Raw genomic sequence first — 25,520 nt, forward strand, 5'->3', positions numbered from 1 at the left:
AATGCTGTCATCATTGAGAAAGTGGTCACAAATCAATAGACAAGGTTTCAAATAAGACTCTTTTCTGGGGAGAAAAGAGTGAAACCAGTACTGATGGCTACATGAAAATTGGATCAGAAAGCATCTGTATAAAAGTAGTTCTATAGATATACAAACTAAGATTTGCCAGTTGTCACAAAATTGGTAGGACTCCTCCGTGCCACCTTCCCTCTCAGAAGGCTCAATGCCTCTTTTCTCCTTTGGGGCCTTACTCAGCAAACACTTTTGCCATTAGTAACTTCATGTGTGTGAGTGAAAATCAGCTCATGGGTGAGTTCTGTCTGGCAGGTACCACAGATTACTAATACTTTAGGCAGGATATATGTTGTGGGTTAACCCTGGTCAGCAGCTCAGCTCCACACAGCCACTTGATCACTCCCCCCACCACAGTGGGACAGGTGAGAGAAGAGGAAGCACAAAAGCAAGAAAACTCAGGGGTTGAGATGAAAATAGTTTAATAAGTGAAGGAAAGAGGAAGAAGAAAGAAAACAACAAAACAAACAAAACCCCAAGTGATGCAAAGGCCATCACTCACCTCCCACAAGCAGACTGATACACAGCTAGGCTCCAAGCAAAGGCTGCCTTCAAAAAAACCCAACCTCCCCTCCATTTTTGTTGCTGATCATGATGTTATATGGCATGGGATATGCCTTTGGTCAGTTTGGGTCACCTGTCCTGGCTACGTCCTCTCCCAACTTCTCATGCTCCCTCAACCTACTTGCTGGGGAGGCAGAGTTGGGAAAAGAGAAGGCCCCGACACTATGCAAACACTGTTCAGCAATAGCCACAACGCTGGTGTGTCATCACCACTGCTTTAGTCACAAATGCAAAACACAGCACCATCTAGAAGAAAATTAACTCCATCCCAGCCAGGCCCAGTATAATATATTTACCTTAGTATCTGTACTTCCCATATTTAATCCTTAGCTAGTATGAGAGTTGGCCCTGCAGTCAGATCATGCACAGCAGAGCTGCACTGCCTTCAAGGGAAATGCACAAGAGCAGCTTCTTATTGCAGGATCAGATCCTTGGGCTGCGAACATCATATAAATAACATTTCCTACTTCCTTAACCAGCTTTTTATGGGCATGGCATTTCCCTATGAAAATGATTTTTTCCCCAGCTAAACAGAGTAAATATTTTGAGTATTTGATATTCAAAATGATGGTTATTACTGTTTTCCCCTCATTTCCAGCTTTCTCTCACAAAGGAGTGTGACTCTTCCATGAAACGTGAAAACCACAGATGTGCAGTAAAACTTTTCTTTAGGTGGGAAAGAACACAATGGGTTTGAAACAAGCAAGCAAAGTGCTATTAGCAGTCCTCCTCCCTCCTCACAGATATCTTGTCAAGGTGGTTGCAGTTTAAAGGCTGTCTTGTCAATCACCACTGCTGACTAATGAAAGACAAGGAAGGCAAGCCAAAGACTGGAGGGATTCAGTGGTGCTGCCTCACTCCACAGTGTACTCTCCAGACAAACTGGGGAATATCTCTGCCTGTTCAATGCTCCCCACTTCCATGGGTTTTATAGCATAAAACTCTGAACCACAAAAAGCTTCAGTTCCATTAGTCCATGGGTTTTAAACATACATCTAAATCGCTGTCCTGAAAACTGGTATTTATATGAATTACACTAAACCACTGTTGTGGGTTAAACCCAGTAGGCATATAAGTACCACACAGCCACTTGCTCACTTCCCCCCCCCCCCCCAACCTGTGGTATGGGGAAAGATAAAAGGAAAGAGTAAAAGCAAGAAGACTCATGGGTCAAGATAAAAGTAGTTTAACAGGTGAAGGAGAAGTGGAAGAAATAAAGAAAACAAAACAAAGCAAGGGATACAAAGACAATCACTACCCACCTCCCATGCTAGACTGATGCCCCACCAGTTCCCAAGCAAAAGATAGCTAACATACCCCCTCCCCCGTTTTATTGCTGAACGTAACACTGCATGGCCTGGAAAATCTCTTTGGTAAATTTGGGTCATCTGCCTGGTTGTGTCCCCTCCCAAACTCTCGTGCACCCCAATATGTTCACTGGGGGGCAGAGTGAGCAGAGAAGACTTTGACGCTGTGCAAACACTGTTCAGCAGCGCCTAAAATGTTGGTGTGTTTTAGGCACCACAAGAGCTGGTATGCAGAAAATCATCTCCATCCCAGCCAGACCCAGTACAAGTACTTTAAATCACTAACTGCCCGCTAGCAGATGATCCTCACTCTGGCCTACCTGGCAAATGCACAAGTCCTTTCAGTCTGCTCTTCGGCAGTCCCATGCTCTCCACTGCTATCATATGTTACATTTTCAAAACAAAGGCAAATGCCTCTTGTCTCTCCATGCAGTGACTGTAAGACAAATTGCTTTGCAATGAACAGATGTGGATTGCCTGAAATTAATTTTTCTAATATGGCCTGGTCCTGCTTTCCTGGACAGGATCTTCTGTTTCTAATGGAAGATCTCTATAGGGATTTACCTGTAGTGGAGCCATTTCCAACTTTCACATCTTAATAAAACAGTAAAATTAGATTGATTTCCTTTCTTCAGCTCACTTATCATAGCTATGACAAATAGGTTTAACTTGCCCAGTTAAGTTCTACCTAAAAGCTTCTCTCTAAGTAATTCGCACTTGATGGGAATTATTTCACTGACACTGAAATAGTAACTTCAGTGAGGGTGAGAGTGGGACAAACTCCTTGGAAGTCACTGGCGTTGCAGTTGGTCACAACAGGCTTAGTGAAACCCCTAATGTTTACTGAAACCTGCAAAGCTTCAGTAGCTCTGGGCAACGGGATGGCTCAGGGTCCTGAGTTGCTATCTGTCTATTTATAAAGTGACAGTTGCCATGGTATCTGAGCACCACTGGAAAGGCAGCTTGTTGCTGCAGGCCTACAAACAGCATCCAGCCTAGCTGAGCTCTTAAAAGTACTATCATGCCAGGGCTGTTCAACAGCATGTATGCACTGGCCTGAAAATAAAATGAGTTAATTTGAACTTGGGTTCTCAGGAAGCTGTGATTTTGAACTTCCTGAAATTGTCAAAAACCAAGAAGCCCGGTTCCTTGTTTGCTGGGCAAGTCCTGTTGCAAAATAAAGATGGATATTGCCTGGACTGCCAGCTACTTTTTAAGAATGAAAATGACCACAGCCACTCTCTTTTGGGATGATTAATTGACAGCAGTATACATTCAGGTGCATATGAATACAGTCACAGCACTGGATCCCTTTGGAGTTGTAGGCCCAGCATCACTTATCGAGGAACCTCTGAACGGGCTCAGGCACGACCTGGAAAGCAGAGTGCTCAGACCTGCCAAGCCAGCTGCGGCCTAGGCATGGACACGTACCTCGAATACCTTATTACGAGAACTCAGGTGCCTATGCACTCGGATAGGTCTATCTACAAACTGGACATACATGAGTCCATCACACAGGGGGGTTACACACAAGGGGCTGAACAGCTGGAGAGCAGCTCATTAGAAAACGTGCTGGAGGTCCTGGTGGACAACGAATTAACCATGAGTCAGCAATGTGCCCTTGTGGGAAAAAAAGGCCAATGGTATCCTGGGTTGCATTAGGAAGACATTGCCAACAGGTCAAGGGAGATGAACCTTCTTTTCTGCTCAGCACTGGTGACGCACATGCAGATGCTGGGTCCAGGTCTAGGCCACTACAAACATCCTGGAGTGAGTCCAATGACAGGCCACAAATGTGATGAAGGGACTGGAGCACCTCTCATAGAAAGAGAGGCTGAGAAAGCTGGGACCATTCTACCTAGAGAAGAGAAGGCTCAGGGGAGATTTATAAATGTGCATAAACACCCAATGGGAAGGAATAAAGATGGAGTCACACTCTTCTCAGTAATATCCAGTGAAGGGAGAAGAGGAAGTGGGCATAAACCAAAATAAGAAGACATTCCATGTAATCATGAGAAAAAAACAAATTTTACTGTGAGTGTGATCAAGTACTAGAACAGGTTGTCCAGAGATGATGCGTAGTCTCCATCCTTGGAGATATTAAAAACCAACCAGACACAGCCCTGAGCAACCTTCTGAATCTGACTCTGCTAGAAGTGTCCACCAGCCTCAGTGACTGTGATTATGTTACACTCATGGATTGCATGCTTTCATTTAGTTTCTAGGTGCCTAAACTCTTCCACGTTAAGAAACTAAGCTATTCTGTCCTGACTGCCAACCTGCAAAACAAGGGCAATACTTGTTTATTTCATAAAAATTAAAGGGAAAGGGCAAGAATGCTAGTTATATCATATTTATCCCAATCTGTGAGTGAAATTTTATTACAGAACAAAATTAATATTATGGTTGAACATTTGCAAAAGTTAATGAAATGCCTGCTGAGCATACAAAACAAGGTGTACCACACAGAGTTATACTATGTCACATGATCAGAGAGACATTGTAAGTTGGATATACTTTCTATAAGCAAAGTTTGCAACAGAAAAAGTTGAACAGTACATGAAGCAAATTCTCACTTTTCAAAGAAAAAGAGCCTCTTGTAAATCTGTGGAAAAAATCATCCCAGCAGTGGTGAAGTACTTCCAGGAAGGAGAAATGGGTGGGTTTCAGCTAACACATTTCAATTAACCCAACCTAACGAACATATTTTCCCTATTGAAAGTGCAAATTAGCACATTTTATATCATTTTCACTGAGTACAGGCTAATCTTCAGAGAAAACATAACAAGTCCGGCACCTGTATCACTTCTTTCAAAAACATTAGACATTTTGTGTAACATCTGAGATGAGCATCTACAAGGATTGTTTTTTTCTGTTGAGGAAGCACTTCAGCATGATGCATGCCCAATTTTCAGCACTTGCAGACTTGCCAGTATTTTACCTTAGAGCTTGTTCATACATGCACTTTCCTCCAAGCACCACCCAATCTGTCATAAACAATGTAAATAAGATTAAAGTCTGCCCATTTTCATCTACACAGTTTGCCAGCTCAATTTAAATCACTCTGTGGGAGAGAAACCTTAAACAACCAGTGAAAATAGGAACATCTGGGTTCTGGTCAGCTTTGAATTTGCTTCCAGAGCTTCTCAAGAAACTGCTTTTAAGGCCAAGTAACTCGCTGGTGGCTGAAGAAGGTGAAATGAGCCATTTCAAAGATTTGTCAGCATCTATGAATAGATCACTTATGGAAACTATATAAACAATATAACTGGAGCTGTAAAAATCCTGGTTAGCCACGCAGCTGCAAGTAAGCCTGAGGATTACTATCACTGGTAAGTAGTGGCATACGTACCCCATTTTCAAAAGCAGTTTTTGCCTCATTAGGTTGCTTCTTGGGAAATGAGATATTTGCTTTAACTACATTGTTCTGAATTGCTGGAGGAAGAGTCTATCAACAACAAGGTGCCCTACTGCTGACCTCAGCCAAAAACCTGTTAATAACTCCAGCGGATGTTTCTGCTTTTTAGGCAACAGGACTCCCTTTCTCCTACTGCTCCCTTTTTCAAAAGCAGACACCAATACAACTGAACTCCAGCATCCTCCACAGCTAATGCTGAAGCAAAATCCAATGTTAGCCAGTCAGTGGTGATAAAACTTCCATGCACAAAGTCAGTGTGAGAGCAAAATTTGGTCTCAGTACATTTACTCTCATGAGCACTGTTAGTGCAGCAAAGGAAAGTTTCCTTGTGAGAAAGACTATAAGATTAGGCCCCATACTTCCATGACTAACAGTTTGCACTTTAAAAACATCAACCTTGACTCTCATAATATCAAGAAGCTGGCCTTATTTATTTAGGCATTGTCTACTGTTCAGCACATGGTCACTCATTCAACAACTTTCTCACAAAAGAGAATGGGCCTTATTAGATTCTCAGCACAATATTGCTTCCTTTCTTTTATTTCCAGATGGTTTTTCATGCTCTCACCTTCAGGGTTCTGCAGTATTGAGAATATATTTTATAAACACTACAACACCTCTGTGCTGTACTTAAGCAAGCCTTGGCACTGAAGCACTCAGACACTTCTTGTCAGCATCTTCGTATTATTGTGAACCTGAAATCTTAAACTAAATGTCTGTTCTATGCTTTTTCTAATGAGAAGGAAAAATGATGAAGGAAAGATCTCTTTGTTTCCTTCTTCTTGGAGTACAGAGCTTAATACACCTTCCTAAAGCAAGATGTAGTGGCCAAGGAAATACAGGTGTCAACATATTAATGGAAAAAATATATTGCATATTTCATATTTATAAGCAAGGAAGCAGTGTCTGGTTGTTTCAAGAAGGGCAAAATTAAAGACTGATTCCCAACTCAGTATGCATTCTGCTGTCATTTAATTTAAAAATAACAATAGTCTGGACTTAGTAGCACATCATCACTCACCAACTGTACTATTTGGACACAAAGTGCTCATTTTATAATATCCTGTCAGAGGTAAGAGTTGTTAGGGTTTTTTGGATTCTCTTTCATACTTATTTTCAAACTTATGACTGCCAAACCAAGTAAGGTCCATGAATCTGTCAGAAAAGGTACTAACCCACAGAGGAGTGCTTCTGATAGTTGAAACTGTGGGAGTAGTAGTCTCAGTCTCATAAAATGACTTTGTTGTCTTTTTTCAGAGATTTCTGCTGAGCAACTTGTATTCAGGTGGTGCTCAATGTCATTAATACTCAAACTCTCATGCAAATCAGTGTTCATTGCTGTAGTCACACCAGGCTACATTTCCAATCATAAAGCTTAAAAAGGAAAAAAAAAATGTGCACAGCTATAAAAACTTTCTTTTCCTGTGCAATGGCAGGTGTATCAGAAAAAGCTAAATGACACAGTGGATCAAAACCTATTGGTTTAGGTGTATTCAGTTCTCCCCTTCATTCACAATGCTTAGGAAAATGTTATGGGGAAAAATGCTAAGAAATTACTGAGATTAGGGAAAAATAGCATAGATCACATTCTGATTATATTTGGAGATGTAGTTGTATACAGAAGCTGAAAAATCTTTTTTTCTAAAAAGATCTTCAAACTTTGAGAAACACACAGCACAACATCTTATAATTTCTTTTACAAGAGTACAAATCCAGCTTTTGAAGAAAATGAAATTACAGTTTCTGGACAAAATGTGAACCTGTTACAGGCAAACAACTTACACCATGCTGTGAAGCATTACAGTTATTTACATTAAAGAACCACTTCCAAGGCATTGTGGGAAAACAGCAGCTACCTTACACCACTTCAATGATACACAGAATATACTGGACCACTAAAACGCTTAACACAGTCTGAAGGGAAAACTTCTGCCTGCAACTAAACCTGTCACAAGGTGAAGAAACCAGAAATACAAAAGGGTTCGTAGCTCAGCTATGAATATTTAATATATAAATCCAGTTCCTGGAGAGTTCAAAAAGCTATAGGAGCACCTGCTATATATTGGAATCATCTTTGACTTTCTGCTTGCATTTAAAGCATGCCTTGCTGTTTTTCTTATTTCAAACCATGGTGAAGATCAAACCAGGGATTTCAGCACTTCTTTTAAAGTCCAAGTATTTCCAGTATTTGCAGCACATTACCTAGGGATGTCTGAACTACAGGAAGTTACAGGAATGGCTAAGTGACTGGACTGAAGAACTACCAATGAATCAAATAATTTTAACATGCCAGAAAGAATAAATTACATTTAGAATTTATTATTTTATGCTAATATTGTTAATAATATTATATCAAAACTGGCATCAGTTCCTACATCATGTTACATAAGTGCAGTTCCTCAGATTGTATAGCATCTAGGCAACTTAAAAGAATACTGTACTTTGATTCAAGCTATATAGAGACTGCTTTTTACATCAACCCAATTTATAAAAGAATGAGAAACAAGCAGCTCTTCCATAAATTTACCAAGAAATCATGGGAATTTTCCCAAGTAATTTTCCATGCATTGTCTGACTGTTTTGTAAGCTAGCACAAAGAAAGTTCTTGCTTGGGGAGAGGATCATGTCTTTCCTGTCATTTCTATGAGCCAGAAAGGTGGGTCTGAAGTATCAATTTCTTTACTGTGATTCTTAGAGAAATTGTGAGACAATAATGTACAAGCAGATGAATGAAAGGAGAATACTATGAACAACCGTACTACCCTTTTGGAGAACAGCAGGCATTGCTGGCAGAAAGATATCTGTTTGGATGGTGCTAAATTCCATTTTTTCTAACAGGTCAAACACAATTTTAGCCTCAGAGAAAAATGTTTTTGATGCATTTCTGGTATATATGCTTCACATTCATCAGGTATCATTCTTCATTGCAGAATGCAGAGCAGAAGCATTTTTGTTAGGGATTTCAGGGTCTCTTCTCTTTACTACGTATGATGCAAGGAACTTATCTGCATGAATTCTGTAATGTGCAATAAATCAATCTGCCACAGATTACAGCAACCCCACCACTATGATGTCAGTGGTACCATGATCCCTGCTCTCATTCATGTCAAAGGTGTCATCTCATTTCCTAACAGCTCCTTATACATCCTTGTTATTCCTGGCTGCAATCTGCCTATCAGGGGAATCGTCTCAAACAAGCAGCATATAAAATGTATGTTAATAAGAGACTGAAGAGTATTTCTCAAAGCACTTGCTGAAAACAGACCATTTGAGAATTATGGCCCTATGTCATTAATACACATCTTCTTAAGCACTCCTTTGTACTAACAAATGCTGGCAATTTATGGCTGAAATTGTAGACTCAACTTTGAAAGATGATTATTTTTATTTGGAATCAGCTGAAGAGGAATCTGGTTTGGGCAACTCAGGCTGCAAGACAGGAGAGGATTAACTGCTGAAAGGGAAGCAAGGAGGTGCGCTGCATATGATCATCCTGTGACACATTCTCCCAGCAAAATGGAGAATGCTCTCTTGACAATGAAGAGACTTCTTGTTTAAGACATGATAATTAAAAGCTAATCAAAGCTTGAAGGGAAGGAACCTTTATAATCATATCCTGGGTTTCACTCCTATTACCTAGTGAGCATACAACAAGGAGCAGATCTCTCTTCCAAGGAGGATGGCTGTGGAGAGATCCTTCATCAGTGGACCATTAGAAAAGCTGTCTTGGTAAGAAGCTGACTGGCTGCATGTATGACACAGTGGAGTTTATACTAGCAGCTTAGTGCAAATTTCTGTCCCTAATTGTTCTGGTTTCAGTTGTACTTGGAGAAGTTCTTAGACAAGTTATACCAGGAAGACATGGACCGTAAATCAGCTCCAGCTGCTGTAAAGGGAAACAAAATTTATTTCTACTGAAGAAACTAAGTACTGTAGTGAAAAGCAAAGCAAAATTATATTTCTTTTTCCAAAATAATAGCATTAAGGTGCTTTGTAAACTTACTACAGCAAGACATCTCACATTCTAAAATTTCTTCAACTTTGGTGAATTCCAAAACTCTACAGATATTTTTCTAAACTTATCCATAAATACTTGCTGAATAACATGATTTCACTTCCTTTACTAAGAATCATACAACCCTGCTGACTCTCTTACTGACTTTTCTTAATAGGTATCTATCGCTACTGAAACTTCGTCCAATTTAGAAGGAGAGAATGACCTCCTCCAGCAGTATTAAAAACTGGGGTCTGTACAGTATATGGTGAGTTACATACTACATATTCAAATGAGTTTTTAAAAAGCTCAGTCAGCTGAGTTAATTCTATAATCATACACCTGCTTCATTTTCGCTCCAAGCTGGAAATCTGTAAATGCGACAAGTGTTACATACTGCAAGCAACCCTACTGAAATCACAAGGACTGTTCTGCGTGAGCAGCAGTTCTACATGGGCTCAAGTCTGAGGTCATAAAACTGCTTCCACTTGCAAATTTGGGTGGTTGGTGTAGTCTAGGATAAAAGAATTCAAACTGCAACAGAAATATCTGGAAATGAGAATTTCAAGTATCTTTTAAATGAAAGCTGTTGACTTCAGAAGACAGTTTTGTTTCTCGGGGCAGGAGTAGGTCCATGATTTTAATATGCAGTACCTGTTTTAGTTATGTCCAAGACTGCCTCTAATTGGAAGCAGAATTTTCTTAGGTTTTTTTTTTTGTGGGAGGTTATTTTTTAATCTTCACAAGTTTGCCAGCTTCAAAACAAAGACAAGCTCCTTTACATTCACACTTGCAAAAAAATTCCAGCAAAAACTATCGCACTTTCTAATGCAATGGTCAGAAAAACAACATAGCACATCTTGTTGCTAGATCAGGCCTCCGAGTATCTGCACAACAGAAATAGGAGACAATGCCTCCTTTCCTGCAGTTCAGTGGGACTTCTCAGACACAGCACATCTCAAAATCGAACTGCCATTCAAATAATGGACAAAGAATTCCAAAGCCTTGTTTTAGAGAATGATGTCCTCTTTAGTGAAAGGCAGTAACTGAAATCACATTAGCCCTAGCTGTATCTAGACACATGAAAGTAGCTGTTGGCTCTGCCTTACTTTTATGGCTGTAGGTCAACCTACCCAAAGAATTTTGCTCAGCTAAATGTTTGTAAAATGAAAGAAATTGGAATGGAGTCATTATAAGCAAGTAATTCATTAAAAATAACTTTTTTAGCTTAAAGGATATTTGGAAGCAGATGAGGGGTTCTTCGTGCATACTTTTTGTTCTTCGTTTTAGAAGATGAAAAACTACTTTCAGAACAAATGGTCCAGTGAAATAACTAAGAAAATCCTTGCACCAAAGATAACATTTATTTTCACCTATTTTGACTCACCAATAGAGTTCCAACACACGAGCATTTTCAAAAGAAATTATTTCAGGAAGGTCAGCTTTTTGTGGGTTTGCTGGACTTTTTTTGAGGAGAATGTGTTCTAAAGTGTAGCTGAAGCTTTGAAAATTTAAAAGAAAAAAAACACCTAGCTGGTATTCATCTAGCTTTAGAGTACCAGCAAATTAAGCAACCTTGGAAATGTGTAGAACATTACAAGAAAGTAGATCATAAGTACAAGGAAATTTGTTACTATAGGATTTCACCTGAAATATGAGGAGATTTAATCCTTGTCCTCTTCATTAGATCTGTGCATGTTGCTCTTCAGATGGATCTGCAGAGTGAGTGTGCCACTAGTAAAAATCACTGCTGGAGCTGCTATGACAGACAAAGCAGTCTCTTGGAAAGATTTTATTAATTTTGTGCTCTTGGCTGAGTAAGAGGCATTACAAATGTTAATGCAGAGTAGTCATTAAGATTACAGTTGAGACATGATTAATTATCCCCTGTCACCTCTGCTGGTCTGTCACCTTTCTCTCTGACCTGTTTCTTTTCTTCTTTCCCCAGCACTCTGTGGACCACATTCTCATTGGTGACATCAGTGATGCTGAGATCAGAAATTGGCTCCTTGCCTCTATTTTTCCCTTGCTTTCCCTCTAATTTGCCTTTCCCTGTGCTTCTCTTCAAAGACCCTTCACTACAGCTCCCAGTGCTTTGCAGGTATCCTTGACTACAGCTAACATTCCCCAATCTCTGGCCAGCTGGAGCAGCTCCCTGGTATGATATAATCCAGATCAAAGGCAGGTGGCCAATCAGCAAATGAGCTACTTGTTGGCACACAACAGAAGTGACTCAGCCGCTATTTGGTCCCCTCTTTTCAGTCTTAAATTTGGCCAAAAAGTAGTTGTGGGTGGTGGATCTTGAAGACAGTGGATTGCGAGTCATAGTGAGCTGTACCAATTTAAAAAAAAACAATGACTCTTCTGGAACTGGATGCAGTCACAGATTTACCCAATCAGCAACCCAGCTGCAAGACAAAACCAGCCCAGCCCAATACAGCAGCAGATTTGTAAGGGGCTTTTTGGAGGTGGCACCAAAATAACTTTGTAATGCAAAAATCTATGATCAGACGGATAGCAGAATTCCTATGGGATTGGAAAGAAAATTTTAAAGTAGCTTAACAAACCTTTAAAGATGTTAATTGCATAATACTGTAACTGTAGCATGAGGTTTCTACTCAATTTATATATAACCCATCTGGAGTAGGTTCTAGGCACAAAGCCGCTATGTGCACAGTGATTTGAACACGTTTACAAAGTCCTGCTTGTATTTGAAATCAAAGTACATCCTCCTACAAACATTGCCACCCCATGAAGTTACTCAGTAAGTTGTTACAAGGATATGATAAGTCACTATTTATTTTCGCTATCTATTCTTGGAAAGCTTGTTTTTTCAAGAATTTTTTACTAAATGGAAAACAAATTTAAAACCACAACTTTTTAAACCTACCTGTTGTAATTCTTGTTGACAGTGGTTGTTTCACAGAATGCCTTCAAAGTATTCCTTTTCTTCTCATCAGGTAATTAATGCAATTTATTGAGCTGCAACAGGAAATTCACCATGTCAGCAAAGATTCAACATTTCTACCAGTTAGATCATTGGACAAAAAGTTGGCCTCTGTGTGCTGTCCATATCTCTGTGACTAGTTTACTCTTTCTTTCAGGGAAATTGCCTGCTGCCTTTGTGCTTTCAGAGTGGGGATTGTCTATCTTGCAAGAATTTAGGTGCTTGGCCAAACTACATTTGCAACACGAGAATATTATTCTCCACAGTATACTTGCAGACATAAGGAAACACTGGGGGAGAAAATTCACCACCATGGCATGCTGAGCCAGAAATTGTACCATCATGTGTCAACATGGCTCCATATGCCAGGAGTACATAATAAGGACAGTGTTAGGGATCTGAACAGGAGTGTTGGTGGTACAGTTTACTAACTCAGTTTAGCATCCAATGCAAATTAATGCTGTTTTCTTTAACCCAAGAAATGGGTCTTTTAACAAAAGAAAAGAAGAAATGAAAGCAGTATTTCTCAGGAAGATAAAAATGTGGTAACTATGTGCAGTATAGCTCCAGAACGCTTTAGCAGCAATTCACTTGCTGTTGCTTAAATTAAAAATGAAAGAATTCCCAAAGAGGGACAAACCCAGATCACACATGTATACTTCCAAAAACAAAGTAGGAAAGGTTCCACCCATGACGTTTCAAGGCCCATCTGCACTAACATCTTTGCCAACTCTTGAAATCAGTGCTTTGCTTTTCCAGAAGGTCTCTGTCAAAGCCTGGTCATTAGACACAAACCCCAATATAGCTGCAGACCTCCATTCCTGACTGTTTGATCTGTGGGTAGTACTGGTCCCTTGCAGGGCTTGTGGTAACTATCAGTCCTTTTCACAACAAATTTTCTACCCATCAGTACCCTCTAATAGCCAGAATGTTTCCCGAGTAAAATCACCCAACAATGTAAAAGAAACACCCACCTACATGTTGAATAACGTTGCCTGGAAAATGGCACTTTCGGAATGACTGAAACTCAAGATCTTTTTTGAAGGCTGACTTTCTTACTCCTCAGTTCAGCAGTAACTTCTCCACAATTGCAGCAGCGTTAAGGTACTTGTTCCTTAAATTAGTTGTCATTGCTTTAAGTGTAACAGAAAATAACAAAATATATGTGAGCCAAGGTAGCATGTTAAGAGGGTTACTTGTTTACAATCTCTACACAGTCTACTTTACCCCGAGATCATCCTCTAACCGACTACAATCATAACAGCTTCCATATAAAGTTGCTTATGCAGGATGTTCCAAAAACACCTATCAGATCAAACAATGCATAGAAATTAGTTTTGAAGTTATACAACAGCTACCAGCAAAAGCTGTAGTAGCCATGAGGTGGCAAAAGAACTGGCTCAGTCAAATGTGCTTCCCACTAGCTGCAAGGAACGTCTGTTCCACACTCCTTCGCCTGAATTTCTTCCCATCGATCACTTTTAACTCTGTTTCTCATTCCCATTATGGCCTTGCTCTCATTCTTACATCCTCTTGTGCTTCCTCTGATCCTCACTGTCTTTCTTCTGCTCCTCCCTCAAATAAAAGAAAGTCCTTTTTTTTCTTCCAGACAGACCACACATACCATCCTTTTTTTTCTTCCAGACAGACCACGCATACCAGCTAGGAAGACAGAAGTAAGCTAACAAGTTTCATGTACATCTGCATTTTTACCAAAAAATAAAAAAAAAAAAAGGGAAAAAGAGAACACAGAAATTAGGTACAGGGAAGAGAATGGGTATTTAGAAGGAGCAACATTCTCCATTGAGATCCTTCATTCTTCAGAATGGCCAAAATTTTGCTTGTTTGGTAGGTGACAGGACAGGGAGAGGTGAATAGCTATGGATATATTAATGATGCTGATAACGGAGCCTCATGTCTAGATCTGGCAGAGTAACACAGTACCACACCCTGTGAATGTTATTCTCTGTGCATGCTCATTACATAGCAGTGAGACCCACTGTCTCCAGGGTATTTGGGTTGTTCCTCAACAGTCTTATGAGTTTTTAATACCAACTTTACTGTCAAGTTGCCCATGGGCTGAACTGAGACCTTGCTGCTATTGCCCTTACTCATGCACAGGATCCGATCCCTTTCTTCCAGAATTCTTCATGTGGTGACCAACCGTGGTTTACAGGCCTGCTGTGCAGGCCAACTTTCCAGGCAACATGAATAGCTAGAAGTCTGTCCAACCAGCTATTTGGTTTTTCAAGTTGGCAATTTCTGTTTAACTTTTGGGATGGTTTCAGAATCTGGTCATGCTGCTGGTACATTTAGAGTTAACCTTCCAGTTTGGATCTGTCCCATGTAAGGATTTGTACCACACTTTTGCTCTTAGCAGCTGTTTGGGAAAGCCCTCAGCATAGCAGCTTCAGAGGCAGCCATGGTTGTGCATTTTCTATTCGGGTTACTCTGAATTTAGCCCTTTCCTAGGTTCTAAAATGCAGCCTGTTCAGAGTCTTGCAAGCAAAAAAGGACTAGCTTTCAGCCCAGGCAAAATAGGCAGCAACTAAGAACAGCAGACAACCTGCTTCGCCTGGGCTAAGACAGCAATCATCAGTTGCTTCAGCAGCCTATACAACCTGAAGAGTCAGTTTTACTTCCTACTTGCATAACCTTGGCTTCTGAGGAAAAAGTTGAGGTATGCAAGGCAGCAGCAGAAACAAATGTGAGCAACAAAAGTAATAAGTCCTTTTCTTCTCTGGGCAGTACTATGCAACGATAAAAGTAGCAAGCTTAGTCCCTCCTCAGCAGCCTACCAGGCAGGACAGTTGCTGTCTGTAGTGAGGGGTGGGAAGAAGAGCTAAAAGGGGGAAGAGAGACATACCTCTAATCATTACTTCAAATCAATTTCTCCTGTTGCAAGAACCTTTATCGCTCCCCCCAGACAAAAGGTTGTGATCATAAATCCCAATTTATTAACAATTATGTAACACTCTTTTCTAAGTACAAAGAACATAGCTCTGTTTGTTTTACTGTGGTGCAGGATAATGCTTTACAATAGATTTCCAGAGATTTCCATGTCTTTCATACCTGTCTCGGGCCTTACACAACTGCATCCCCAATTACACTGTTGGTAGCTTGCTTTATTTTGTCATTACATCCCTTACAAGTAGGGCTATATCAGCATATTTTTCATAACTGATTATATTTGTTTCTTTGTTCTTGGGCCTCTTACACAACAATCCAGTACTGGTTTCCAGTTATCTTTTTAAATGTGACCTGATTTCATTACTGTGGGGATGGTTGTTTTATTACTCTATCTCAGACTGTTTGCATCTACCCACTCACAAATTTGTTTTCTTCCTTGCTAATTATTCTTAATGCATCCAGTCTTAGTGGATGTTCAGAAGCTCACAAGCAAACTGCAGGTTCTTTGTGCTTTCTGAAAGGCTTCTGAGCAAGTTTAATACAATCACACATCTGTGCTGTTTACCAGTCTGTATACCACACATAGTAACATACAGCATTAAATGCCACTAACACACGTGAACTGAAGCTTCAGCATACACTTATACCCAGGCATAATTTTTCATAAAATTCTTCGTGGCTTCCACATGCACCCAAACTGCAGGCTTCCTCTGCTTGATGATTTGTTCACAGCACTGGGTACAGTGAGATGGCAGTCAGAGGCAAAGGGTGCACAGCCATAGTCCTTAATGTTAACATGAGCACATATCAGAATGGATGGAGACAATACTGAGGCAGGTGATTGTAACCCTGCCATTCTGAGGAAAATCCAGTTATCCTGCTAAATAGGAGTAAACACAAAGGACCAATAAATAATACAGAAAACAATTAACAAAAATATGGGCATTATTGACAAAATAATGACACACCTACCCAGTTTCATCCTCCAAGATATTAATATCAGGCTCTCTGTAACTAAGGAGTGTAAGTTTAACTAGCTCATTGCCTTCCCTGGAGTGGAATCACTCTGCTTTCAAAAGCTTCTAACCAGAGATGATCCATTTAAATGCATCACTTTATAATTACTGAAATTAGCTAGTGCACTAGAGTTAAAACCCTGCCAGACAAATACCCCTTCAGTACAAACCCACAGTCACCTGATGGTCTATTTTCCTTGATACTTTCATCTTTTATAATGAACAAATGAATTCTGAGGTTTTAAACCTACCTACTTTCTCCCAGATACTAGTATGTTAGGATTCTGTGGCATCTTTTTCCTCAATATCTTATAGTAATACTTTTCAAGTACTCTCAGGTCATTTAAGACTCTTTGACCCCAACAACTACCTCAAATAACAAATGATAATTGACTTTTCCTCAGATTTCCCCACCCTGCCCCAGGGAATGACCTGACATCTAAGGTTCTTTGTTTTATTTTGCTATTGCCCTTAGCAGGTCATTCTACACACATTTTATAGAGGAAAAAGTCATCATTAAAGTAATTTCACAGAGAAGTCCTACGTATTTTTAGGAAGTGGTAAATCATCAGAAATTAAGGGGGGGTTGGTTAACTGCATATGTTTTATGCAGTCTAGAGGAAGTGAAAGAAAGAAAAATTTCTGTTTCTTGGCAGTTGCTAAAGGAAGTATTTGAAAACCATTGATATCAGCCTGTTACACAGAACTTAACTCCTCTGAGTATCTTCTTATCAGAAATGGGTTACTTTCTTGTTGTTCAATACCAGTATCCAATTCTGCTCCTTTAGCCACAAAAGCATAAAAATAATCAAGTTTGTAACCCTATTAACAGTTTTTTCATTACAGTTTTGATTATTCTTAAGAAAAAAAGAAGTATGAGGCTAGATACATCTATGTCTGAGACACAGTTAGAGGCTTTCAGACTGATAAGAGCTTTTAAAAGTCCTAAAAATCAAACAGGTGGACCAGAACACAATGTTTTGAATGCAATAATGGTCTCTCACATATATTACATTCCACCTGAGCATTAAAGAGTGCTTGGAAAGACTCATAAGCATTGCAGCAAACTGCTGCAGCAGTTAAAGACATTACTAACACACAGACTGTTCTGCCTTCCGCCAGCCAGGACAATGGAGTGCCCCAGCCACTGTGGTGTAAAGCCTCTTCAGCAGACTTTATTTTCAGTTCAACCAAAGAGCAGGGGGACTTTGTGAAATGGGCAGTAAGAGAATCTCTTTTCTTTGGTTCAGGCACCACTAACCTTTAGTGTTGTCTTAGAGGAATAACTTTGCCTTTGAAGCTTGCATGTTTACTCATTCGCCTTTTTAAGCTTTCAGCATATACATCCAGTTCCATCCTACACCTTCTCAACTGGAAAGCAGTTTAACTCCAAGGAATTCAGATCCCCAGCTGATCCTTAGAACAAGCTGCTCTTCCACATCTTTGCAAGGGTACTGCATCCTGTCCTACATCCCTACACATTCACAAAGCCCCATGGCAAAAATCACCACTTTATGGTTTTGGCTCAAAAGCAGTGCCACGTCCACACCTCAGCTATATCAGGTTACACTGGAATAGCACAAACCTCTGCCAGTACTTTATATCTCCACAAACATTTAAGAACTTAGTAGGCCAATTCTAGGAACATGCTCTTTTCTCCTGGCCCCACATCAAGGGTTGGTAATGTGGCTGATGGGAGAGGAAGCCTACCCATGGGGTAGTGTCCTATTAAAATGTTTTGTGTGAATCTATTATAATTTGTGTCAGAGCTGTAATAAGGGGAGCACTATTTGAGCCCAGTGGAACCTAGAAGAGCTTAGTAATTTCTCATAGGAGGCCTCCAGCAAAGCTGGGGAGAACAGTCTTCATTGCTGAGTCCCACAATTTCATCTACTGACAGTTTTTTGCTGCATTTGCACCCAAGTTTCTGAAATTAATAAACTCTAGATTTTCCAAGGTACGAAGACAGTATGTAGCAACAGCTGTTCTGAGAACTTTCTTTGCCTGAGGCTAACTGCCCTTAGCTATCTCAGCTATCTAACTTAACATTTGTCGCACAAGACAAACTGAACAGTAAGTATCATTATCACTATCCCACCCCGAAGCTTTCAAGCACACCATCATGACTTACACAAGTGCATGACTCAGATTAAAACATCTTGTATTAAAACAACTTCCTAGGTATTTTTAAGTTTAACATGTACAGGTCACTGAACAAGATGGTAAAGGGTAAAAAGGCTCTAATTCTCAGACAGACAGCAGGCAAAGTCAGTGCAACGATGAACACAAAACCCATGCAAGCTAAGGTAGGAGAACTTGCATGATACAGGCTGTATACACGTATAAAGGCTGAACAACTCATTAGGGTTTCTGAAAGCAACACACAGATCTTTTTAACAAAGAAATGTCCCCAACCTAACTAGAATATGTGAACTTAAAATTATTTAACTGAATTATTAATCCCTTGTATGAATTCCTGTTTATGGATGGATGTCCTTTTCTGGATTCAGCTACTTTGTTGGATTAAATGTTGACTTCACCCATCACCACATTTCTTGTGAGGACTGAAGTTCTCTAATATGTTGAAAACACAGCCTGTAGCAGCTTTACTTTGGCAAAATCTGATGGGTTGGCTCACAGCATTTCCCTTAACAGTCAAAATTAACCTGATTTTTCTGAATTTCTCATATTAGAGAGCGGTCACATGAATTGCTGTGTTGGCAGATCACTGCAAGCACTGACTTATAAAGCAGTGGCAGACAGCTGATATCTACTTCTTCCATTAGCACAGCTGAGTCTAGGGGTGTCCAGTACACTGTCCCATGGTAAATGATTTATTTTGACTTCAAGATCAACTGACTAAAGCTAAACGGAAGCAAACTATTCTTATACCATAACCAGGGTGTGAACACTAAATTAGGCAAAGTCTGTATGTTGACAAGGCCAGTATATTCTAGCCGAAATCAAAATTCCACACCTTAAATAACATACCTTCCCTATCAAGCAGCCATATTTCATGTTCATACATCTGATTTTGTGAGGAACAAGTATAAGTTTAAAATAAAAGTATCTCCAGAGTCATACTTACCCATAACTGTTAAAAATGAGCTCATAAGTAAGTGAGCATTAACAGAACAACTTTAAGGCTTTATCTTGCCATTGTTCTACAAGTTGAACAGCAGCAGAGATGGCCCCAATTTATCCAGGTGTTTGATATCCTCTGGAGAAGCTTACACATCTGAGGTCTGTTATTTGCCTTTGGCCTTTCTGATCAAATTGTGTAAGTGAGCAGATAGCTGTCACTTACTGGGGAAATTGTGTTACAGCACACAACAAAACTGCCCTTGCATGCTGACAATGGATTTAACAAAATAGTGAAAGAATTTGCTCTTAAGGGACCATTCCCCTCCCCATTTGACTGTTTTGTTTTCCCTTATACCCACTGAGTTGATTTTTGATAAAATACATTTCTGAGATACAAAGACTAACGAGAAGTTCTTGGACTTGTCTCAAAAGTTCTGCCTTTAGGTAGGAGGGAATCTCAACATATCTGGCTTCTTGATACAAAATAGGCTTCTGTTTGGTTGACTTAGAACATACTGGTAAGTTTCATAATTTTATTTGATAGCTGCTATTGTATTAGGCAAAAAAAAAAAAAGCCATGATTGAGAAACTGCAAATACATTCCACTGTTCAAGGAAAAAAAAAAAAAAAGAATTATATTGATATAATCTGGGTTTTGCTTGTGCATTCACAACTTTGTAGTCTCAAACCTGAGCACACATGAAACAGGCAATAGTATCCCAAAATAATACTGTGAAAACAGGAAAAAAAAATCTCTACTTTTTCTCTTCAGGGAGTGAGAGTCAGAGTTATGATTTTGTCTGTGGTATTTTCATTTTTTTTTCCTGGTTGGCAGCAGAAAGCTATCCCATCTTTCACGCTATGAAGTTAAGTATGAGAGAAAAATGCATATTTAGGAAGGATGCAAGTCATGTTAGCAGCAGTTAGAAAATTTAGGCCAAATTCAGTCTTATTTTGATCCCATTGTCCTAAACATGCCTATATCTGAGCAAAATGACCTCCGTATTTCAAGAACTAGAGACAGTACTTGTAAGTGGTTCTCAAATTTTGTATAAATGATGAGCAGTAGCTTATTTAAATGCATATTTCTTAGGTAGTATAATTCCACCTTATAGTCACTATGCATAACACTGGCATAAACAGCATTGATGGAGGAACAAATATACTGGATGTGATTGTGTCTTTGTGACCACCATGCTTGATATACAGAACAGTCATAAGATTTCCCTGGTACATAACTATGACTTACCCAGAATGCAAGTGTAAGTCATGCTTTCTAAAGGCCTCAGTATTTATTACCTAAACAGATTTCCTTTCTAACCCAGCTTCATACTGCAAACTAGAACTGATCCTGTAATATATGCCATTCTTCAAGTAGTAGCCTGGCTTGAGTTGAGTGTTTTCAGAAGAAAACAACACAGTCATCTACACCTGTTTTTCCACTTTGACTAAACTGAACCACCACAGTCTTCATAATCACACAACAAAGAACTTATTTTTCCCAGTCTAGTATATTCACAACCTTTGCTGCTTATAGGACCAAAATTCTACAGCAGTAGTCTTCCTTCCTGCCCTGCAATTAGCACAATTCTAGTATCAGGAGCACTAGAATAAGCAAATCACCATAGATTTTACTTCTGCTTCTTGTACTCAGAGACAAACTCAGAGACTGTTTAAAGATGGGTAAATTCACATTTGCAGTAGGAACACTATTAAGAACAGCAGCAAAAGGGACTTTCCAAGAACTACTTGCACCAGTTCAGAATTCTGGGTTTGCCCCAATGTGCAAAAGTTGTTTGACCACTTCCAGCAGGCAGTTTAACAGCCAAAACTAGGAAACAGATTATCTTACCAAAAACATAAAAACGATAACTAGCTGCCAAAACCAGAACAGGTTAGCACCCAGGAATGAATGCTTAATAACTTAGTGCACATCAGAGTCCCAGAGAAATCTATTCTGGGCATGGTTCTATTCAATATTCTTTTTAATTGCTTCAGTGATGACTTTGTTTATAAAATCTGCAGCTGACACAAAGCTAGTGGGATTTGGTGAGTACCTTAGGAGAGAGGATTAGAAATGAGAAATTGCAGAGAATCTCAAAAATCATGAATATAAAATCCAACAGAATCAAGTATAAAGTTGCAAAACCACAAAGACAAAACAAGGACCAGCAGGTTACGAAGTGAAACAGCAGCCTGAAAAAAACAAGGAGAGAGAGATCAACAGCACAGTGTGCTTCTCCTCTCCCTTAAAACATGACATCAAACCAAACTCTGGAATTTTGTGGACTACAAAATCAATAGGAACACTAACACATTATCACTGCGAGCCAACCCACCTTTCTCACACAGAGACTTCCTTTTGGAACATATTCAGAACAGCTCTTTAGACAAAGGACGTAATTATTCCCCTCTACTTAGCCTTGAGAAGATCTCAGCTGAATATTGTCTTTTTGACATCACACTCACAAACACACTTTGAGAGTTTAAAGCAAATGAAGCTACTTTGAAAGAGACTCTATCTTTTAAACCTATGAAGACAGCAAGGTGATCACGTATGCCTCCAGAAAAACAAGGCTGAAGGGAAAAGTGCACACGTACCAGGCACATTCATGGAAGTTGTATTAGAACAGAAATTATTGGTAGGTAAAGAGTACCCTCCCCTCTAGGATTCACGTACTTCAGGTAGAATACTGTTCCTAATATACAATGGGTAGGTCATGAGAAGACTTTTGCGGGGAGTACCAGCAAAACAGATGCTTTGCAGGGTTTCTTATCTCTGATCTACTACTTCATCACAGGGTTTGCCTTCAATGCTTAACAAAAAAAAAAGCCTGTTTTTTCTGTTAGTTACCCAAGACACATGAACTTTCTTGGTGTAAAAGGCAAGACACTTCCACCTTACTGCAGCAAACTCACAGAGGCCAGTCTTATTCCCCCATCTGATGATGATCTCAATGAACATACCTCACTGTAAAGCTGAAGTGTCTTGCCTTCACCGCATTTTCACCTTTGAAAGCTTTGAATAAAGTTCAAACCAGTATGCCTTTTCTCTCTTTTTGGGGCAAACACTATCCACCAAAGCAGGAGACATAAGGAAAAATGTTACACATTTCCATCTTAAGTTTTACTTGTGACCTCCCTGGACATTTAAAAAAATATTTTTGTTCTGTTTTGTTATTTATATAGAAACCTGAGCCATCTTCATTAAGTGTTCTAGCTTAAGCCCATTTTCACTGGCCACCTAACCCAAGCAGCTGAACTTTGCTAGCAACTGGCTGAGGCACTAAAAAAAAAAAAAATTACTCCTTTCCACCATTTCTGCTGCAGTGGCTGCAACCTCTGGCAGAAGGTTGGTAGCAAACAGTTATACAAACTGTTAACAGCAGGGGTTTTGAGGTGGTAATGGTGAGGCTGCTGTAAACATCTGCAAATCCCTGATAGTAATTACCTTCTTTTGGTGTAAGAGTGTGCCTGCAAGAATTCTGCTGATGTATCAGTTTCTGAACAGTTTTAATTATATTGGTATCATTCCTCACACAAACTTTAGTTCCACAACGACAGAGCTAGCTAGTCAAAATGGTACCTCTTCTCATCACGGTACTTAATCTAGTTTGAAAATATTATGTGCAATTTTACTGTTGTCAGCAGCATCCAAAGCATTAATTCAGTTAAGGGCCCTCATCTTTCTTTCCTTTTGCTAAGATAAACAAATCAATTGGAAGAAAATAATTTTATCCTTTAGCACATGATTATTCACCATGTCTGCTTATTCACTATACATGAAGCTTCAGCCATCCAAGTCTTATAGTGAGCCCCTACTGATACTACCAATTTCTGTAAAGACTTTCACATCAGTTGAAAATGCCTGCCTTGACAAAAACCACGTTTTCCAACCCCTCAGTACAGGTTACAATGAGATTAAATGATACTTCATCAAAATACAAAAAGAAAAAGCCTTCAGACTGACATTAGCAACATGCCCATTCAACTGGAGTTCTTCTTGCCCCAAAATGAAATTGGCTGCTCCAGCTTTCCCAAAATAAATGTAACTGTTAACTAAAGACAGGTGTATCTATCCCAAAGTCAAGTGCACATTTTTTTCTTTTGCCCGAAAGATTAATTTTATATTCCTTTTTTCTTCCCTGTATTCTTTCTACCAAAAAGAACAGCTTGACCTGGTTTAGAATGGTTTGAGTGCTGCCGAGTCCAACAAGCAGTTGAGCTGTCTTGCAAGGAAGCTTCCCCTCCATTATTCAAGGCTTGTTTTCTGGAGAGAGAAAAGGCAAAGGGCTCTCAGATTTACTCTGGGGAATGGAGGAGGGGGGAAAAAACCCCAGACTGCCTAATGAGTTACAGTAGGGTATGAAGGGAAAAAAAGGAAATAATAAAGGAAGAATTCCTTCACCCCTTTAATTGCCATTACCATAATTTTCCAAGAATGTTAACTACATTCTTTTATCTCAGACACCGGGTTGCAACTGATGGTTTAAGACAAAGCTAAAACCAAAATTATAAATTACTCGTGGATCAAAAGTTTTACACAATGATATTAGTTATTTTGTATACACAGATTTGAATGTTTCCATTTCTTTGATTTTGTCCTCAGGTAAATGTATTTCACAGACGATGGCGAATTGAAAACACAGCCCTTTATTTATCTGTTGGATACTTAGTACTGTCCAGTTAGCATTAATTCTTACACATTTATCTTTCAGCATTTTGGTAGTCACTTTACACAACAGACAAGATGAAGCTAACGCTTAAGTAACAACACCTTGGAAAACGACTGCAACAGTAGTAATTAGCACTGTACAGCCAGCATTGTAACTTGGCACTTACTGCTCCTATTCAACCAATTAAAAAAAGCCCCAAACTAAACACCACGTAAACAATAGCTGTCACTTAGTGACCACAAGGTGCATTTGGTGCTCCCAGCATTGCTTCGGGTCCTTCACTACTCCACTTGGCCGCAGCAGAGGAACTTCATGTTAAATCCTGTCACCTGAGCACTTGCAGTATCTGAATTTCCCCTGAATGTTTTTACTCCTTAGCAGAAAGTGAAATCCACAGTAAGAGAGTTACACTAGCTTCAGAACTGCAAATACCTCCCACATGACAGGATAAAAAAAGATAGTTACATATAACACCACGTATGGCAGTTTGGCTGTATTTTTTTTTTAAAAGTAGACTCTACAACTAGCGCTCAAAACAACCCCTCAGACTGGCTGGCCCATTACTTTAATGAAGTACTTAGTCGTTTGTTACATAAACAGGTGTAGGTAGCTTCTGCAAACAACACGAGAGCTCTGCAGCGCCTGGCTGCAGATCAGGTAAACGATCCACAGCATAAAAAAAAAAAAATACAGCACCATCACGCGGAGTTGAAAAGCGTACTTCCAAACCAACTGTTAAAAAGCTAAAAGCACGGAAAGCACGCCAGACGGAAGAAACATAATTGCGCTCTCTACCCTTCCTATCCCCAAGAAACAACACAGCCTTATTGTACCCGGCCACCACTTCAACAGCCGCCTCCAGACCCGCGACAGGCAGCAGCCAGGTCTCCCGAGAGGGTCCGTGTAAAGAACCGCCCGGCAGCCCCGGCGATGCCTCCTCGCCGGCGGCCGGTGGGAGCGGGAGCCCGCCTGACTGACAGGCCGGCTCAGCTGGAATGTTCTCAGCAGCCTCTTCTCGCCCACGACGGCCCCTCTCCCACCGGAAAACGGGCACGGGGGGTAAGCTTCGGGACGGACAACAAGGCCCTTCCATGCCTTTCTCCCCCCCCTCCCTTTTTTTTTTTTTTAAAGGCAGGGAGACACCCGCCCCGCCCCACCTCGCCGACCACCAGGTACCGGAGACCCCGACGCCCGTCAGGCCGCCTGCTCCCCGCCCCCCGCCGGCGGCGGGCTCGCCCCGGCAGGCTGGGGCAGCGGCACGGCGGAGTTCCAGCACCTTCTTCACCTCTGCCAAACCACTCCCGCGAGTACCGCCGCCGCCAACGCCCGCGCCCTGCCGCCGCCGCCGCCGCCGCCCCCCTCTCGGAGGGCGCTCCCGCTCCTCTGTCCCCTCAGCACACGCGAGCCGGGGAGGGGGTGAAGGGGCGCGGAGGAACCTCGGGCGGCAGCCCAGGCCGCCCCGCCGTTGCACGGCAAGCACAGGAGCGGGGCCCCGGCCGTGCGCTCGCACAACGCTCCCCGCCCGCCACGCT

At 40.5% G+C, this 25,520-nt stretch overlaps 1 long non-coding RNA gene across 7 annotated transcripts; it reads right to left on the reverse strand.

Annotated features, from left to right (window-relative positions):
- Nucleotides 1–4,296: 4,296 nt before the first annotated feature.
- On the reverse strand, nucleotides 4,297–25,519 carry LOC142027474 (uncharacterized). Of its 7 annotated transcripts, none has more exons than XR_012649157.1 (6): nucleotides 25,274–25,519; nucleotides 23,491–23,582; nucleotides 13,277–13,435; nucleotides 12,246–12,337; nucleotides 11,003–11,070; nucleotides 4,297–9,247 (listed from the first exon to the last, which is right to left on the reverse strand). It is a non-coding gene; the product is annotated as an uncharacterized LOC142027474 (long non-coding RNA). The 7 variants fall into 7 exon arrangements; XR_012649155.1 differs by having other exon boundaries at nucleotides 25,265–25,519; XR_012649154.1 differs by having other exon boundaries at nucleotides 25,146–25,519.
- Between the last annotated feature and the right edge of the window lies 1 nt (nucleotide 25,520).

The sequence above is a fragment of the Buteo buteo genome, chromosome Z, assembly GCF_964188355.1.
Source record: "Buteo buteo chromosome Z, bButBut1.hap1.1, whole genome shotgun sequence".
NCBI classification, from domain to species: domain Eukaryota; kingdom Metazoa; phylum Chordata; class Aves; order Accipitriformes; family Accipitridae; genus Buteo; species Buteo buteo.